This window comes from Apium graveolens, chromosome 10 (assembly GCF_009905375.1).
Source record: "Apium graveolens cultivar Ventura chromosome 10, ASM990537v1, whole genome shotgun sequence".
NCBI classification, from domain to species: Eukaryota; Viridiplantae; Streptophyta; class Magnoliopsida; order Apiales; family Apiaceae; genus Apium; species Apium graveolens.
The window spans coordinates 15,316,790-15,321,954 of record NC_133656.1 but is presented as its reverse complement, the minus strand read 5'-3'; positions in this window follow the sequence as shown (position 1 = coordinate 15,321,954).

The window sequence follows — 5,165 nt, the reverse complement described above, 5'->3', positions numbered from 1 at the left end:
CGTGAAGTGTACCAGTGATGTTAAGGGAGAAAAGGAATGAAATTATGAGAGTATGTACTTATTATCGGGAGTTTAACAAAACAACGAATAAGAAGAAGTGACCCCTATAAATAATTGATTACTTACGAGACCTAATTCAAGAAGTGTGTTATGTCTCGAGGATTAACTTAAGATCCGACCTGAGAACATATCAGAGATTATGATTAAAATGAGTTAAGAGCATTGCAAGCTCTGGTGATATTATGTGAAATAACAAGTGTATCAATTGTTTATAAGGAATTAAGGAACATGTTGTATAAAGAGTACTCGAATAAGCGAATTGTATTTATTGATAACATCTTTAGCTATTCAGAGAATAAGAGAGTCTGTGTGTAATGCCCAAGGATTTTCCCCCAAAGATTAGAAGGAAAGCAGCTATACGTTGAGTTTTCAAGTATGAAATTTTGACCAAGGTTAATAAAAGATTCTGATTAATTCGTTAACAACTTCCTAAACAAAGCCATATGTTAACAGATGCCTTGTGTAGAAAGAAAGGATTGGATGTAATTAAGATAACTGAGGAGTTAATAAACAAATTGGAAAGAGTGGAATATGAAGTTCAAATACCTAAAGGTGATAATAAGTGAATATATGAGATTACTTTTCAACCTTAACGGATAGAAACGAATAGGAGATGCTTAAATGTTTGGAAGCTAAAGTTGAAAATGAGCACCGCCTATCATCCTTAAAGGAAGGGTCAAAGTGAGGAAGCGAATCAGGAAATATAAGATATGTTGAGAGGTTAAGTTTTAAGGAAAACTGGGATGATAATTTACTATTGATGTTAGCTATAGAATGCCACTTTACCAAGCCTTATATGGACGCAAGTGTAGGTTCCCACTTTATTGAGATAAAGTGGGAGAAAGGAAGTTGTCAAATTCTACGTTAATTCAGCACACCAAGGGCGTAGTGATATTGATTGAAGAAGTTTGGGATAAACAAAGCAAGAAGGCGGATTTGTATCGAGAGAGTGTATGGGTATAGAAATAAGACTAGTAGTGTTAGTAAAAGTTTTACCTTGAAAGAGGTTTGATAGGTCTGAATAGAGGGGACAAGTTGAGTCCTTAATGTATTGAACCGTTCAAGCTATAAAGAAATATAGGTAAGTTGTCTATGAGTTGGTGTTACCGCCGCAGTTGCAGTAGATAAATAATGTGTTTTATGTGTCAATGTTAAAGTGATATGTTTCTGATTTGAATCGAGTCGTTGCTTAGGAGCCAATGGGCTCTTATCCAAATCTATTCTGCGTGAAATGACCAATCCAAATCCTAGATCGTTAAGAGCGAGTTCTTAGAAATGAGTTTATATCCCTAACGAGTATGCTTTGATTAAATCCTTGAGTGAAAGAGTCCACTTGAGAGTTACAGTCAGATATGGTTGACAAATATTCTCACTAATTAGTTAAGTCAGATTCTGAGGACATAATCTTTTTAAGGGGGAAAGATATAACGACTCACGTACTTTCATATTATTTAAATGTGTAATTATGGAGCTATTAAATAAATAAAATATGTGTATGGGTTCTGTCAGCCATGTGTTGTTTCATTATTAGTTATGTGTTGGTAGGGGTTACGAGGATTATTTGTATAATTGTTTGTTGAGCTGTATTGTCTTGTTGTTACTTGTAAAAGTGGTTTTAGGGCAGATTTATTTGCATAAATATTTGGAATGTCTCTAAAATTGCTTTTATGGTTTCATACTTACAATAATTATTTTTGGGATTTCATAAAATTTAGAAATTAATATTTTATCAATTATTTAGCCCTGCATGATTTTCTGATTGCATTTATTCGTAAAATCCGTATTTAATTCCATAATTCTACAAAAAATTATGAAACTCATATGTATTGAAGTTTGAAATATTCTGGGAATTTTAAAATTATTTTGGGAATTTTTTGGATTAATTTCACCCGCGCGTTGATTCGTTTAATTGATAAAAGCGGGTATAAGTTGCGCTCCAAAAATGGTTTAAAAATTATGAAATTTGTGTGTTATAAGTTTCGGGATATTTAGAAAATTTTAGGACTATTTTGATATTATTTCAATTAAAAATGATTAACAGTTATGTACGTTAACTAGATTAAAAATGATATGAAATTAGGCTTGTCGTCCATAAGGGGGCACGTGTCCTGTTTTCGTGAATTGGCAGACATGTGGCTTGTTCTCCATGGGCGTGGCAGTGTTAAATTAATAAATAAAATGGGAAAGGGGATACACACACACCACCGATCAGGAGGTTAAACATAGGGGGGCTCGATCTTGGTAATTTTTTCCCTCTCGATTATACTCTCTCGTCTGTCCTATCTACCTCTCTTAGCCTATAAGCGCTACCAAGAGTTTTCTTTTTCCGGTAAGCCACTAGTTTTTCCTCAAGCAAATTGCCGCCTTTGGTTCCATTCTGTTTCTGTGATTTGGTTGGGTTCTGTATGCGTATATACACACACGTTTACGTGTGTGTATGTATGTATTTATTGATTCATAGTCCTGAAATCTGAAATTGCTTTATGATGAAATGGGTCAACAGTTTCCTGGAGTTTGTTCGAATTATTCCTGAAAGTCGAATCAACTGTTGTTGTGTTTATTCGAATCATTTTAAGTTAATTCGAGTAAATTCATATAATTCCTCGAAATTATTTGATTATCGGAATGAAATAAATTATTGCGATCAAAAACTCTGCATATCGGTGAAATTCGCGTAGGACACCCGTAATAAACGGGCACCACTGAATTTTTGTCGCTGTCGGCGATGAGCCTCGGCGAGCCGACGGTGGACCGTGATGAATTAATTCTGAGTCCTAATATTTTAAGTAAATAAAATTAGTTTTATATTTTTATTCTAGATTGAATTAGTTAATTAGTAAATATTGTAATGAAACAGTTAGAATAATTGTAATAATTAAGATTGTATTGAAATTTTGATTTCGTAATTGATTGTAGTTGTTGTTGAGTGGTTTGGATTATAAATGGGGGTTGTTGGATTAATTGGTTGGATTGACGTCAGATTTGCTTCGACGGGTTAGCCGATAAATAAAGGAGGTGCTGCCCAATTTCCGAGAAATCGAACTACGGAAATACGGGAGCGTATCCAGTAATTATCGGGCTGTCGAATGAGTATATATAAACACACACATATATATATATATATATATATATTTTATACGAAATTTAATTGTATGTTGTGGTGAACTGTTTTGCCAAAAGTAATGACCCTAATTTTGTAAAATGTTGAGTATATGTATTTTTCCGAAAATGAACACCGAACCAATTTTTAAGAACGTGAACCCTAATTATTGGGTGTGTTGTTGGGTAGGTTTGATCTCGAGGATATGTCAAGCATAACTGAGTGTCTAACATAGAGTATTTCGACCATGTAGGTTCTAGTCGGACAACCGAAAGTGGACGTTGGTCTAAAGATAACCTAGTGGTCAGTCGAAAAGCTCAGTAAGGTTCCAATCAAAGGACTTAAGTGTTGAGGTCGAATCTAGGGTGATTTAGTGGATAGACAATAAAGCCTGAGCGTCAGAGTCGGCTCAGAGTCGATCAGTAATAGTTGTAAAGCCCTGCAAGGCAAGTACTTCTAAATTTTTCCCGAGATATATTGTAAATATTTCTAAATTCTCTTGTGACAAATTGTTAATATTCAAATAACACTGTTTATATTGTGAGTACTTGGAATCATACATCCTTGAATTATTAGCCCTGCAAGGACTTTTAATATGACTATGAAGAAAGCGATGCAGATTCCAAGTGTGATTGCATGTACGCTTTCTGTGAACTCGGTTAATCCTGAACAGTCGCCAGATTCTGAGAATTTTCCGGTTCATGACCCGGATTTGACCCGTTTGACCCGTTCATTTGACCCGCTTTTGATCTGTTTTGTCAGAAATTCTTTTCTGACAAATATTTCTGGAATTTCATTTTTTGTTTTTATTTTTATAAATTATAGAAAAATTAGTTTTATTTATATTATATATTGATTAATTAATTATTTAATTAATTAATTTATTTTATAAATAATTCTGAAATATTTTCTAAAATTTGAGATTAATTATTTACTAATAATTTATTTATTATTTATTAATTATTTAAAAATGATTAATTATTTTGATAATTAATCAATTTATTTTCAATAAATCATAATAAATTCATTTTAATTCCAAAAAATATGGAAAAATAATTTTTAATTCTGTGTTTTCCTAAATAATTTTTTAAAAATATTTTTAAGGTTCAATTATTTTGAATAATTTATTATATTGACTAATAAATTGATTTATTCTTATTTATTGAACAATAATTGACCGTTTATCCAATTTAAACAAAACGAAAGCCCTTCGACTCCGAAAAATGATCATTTTTCATTAAAAATAATATTAAACCTTAATTTCTTTTAAAAGAGAGTCGGATTTCAATATATATTTACTTATAACCCTATTAATTATAGAAACTGATGGGTTTCGAGCACATAAACGCAAGGGAAATACTAATTAAAAAACGTGAAAAACCAGAATTTTCGAAACCCGCTGCAGGATCCATGCGAAAACAAATATTTAATTCATAGATCAGATTATTTATCTTAAGAAGCTTTACAAATTGGTTGAATAATTGAGATCCAGAGATTGTTCAATCACCACGCATCCCGCTCTCGCGATCTATAATCTATCGGTATCCACACGAATGCTTGAACTCAAGGATTGGATGTGTACTAACACAAATTCATTTTTTCTTGATATCTCCATCTTCTCTCTTGGTGGCTAGGGTTTTAGTAAAAGTCTTGCACCCAAAATCAGCCATACAAGAGATATTATATAGAGAGTAGAAAAAAGAATTATAACTCTTAACTAATTAGGAGTTATTATTAATTCGTATTTCCTATTTGTATAATAGTTAAGTCACACTTAATTAATTAACAACTGAATTTCATAATTGATATTAGTAAATTCGAATATCATTATTTATCTAATTAATTAAGTCATACTTAATTAATATTATAAATAATTCAAACTACTTTAATTTAATTTAAATCCAATTTAAATTAAATAATCCTTCAAGCATTCTTTCTGTGTGACCCTTTAGGTTATTATTACATTGACAACGAACTTTAAATCTAATTTAAAATCGTAAACAAT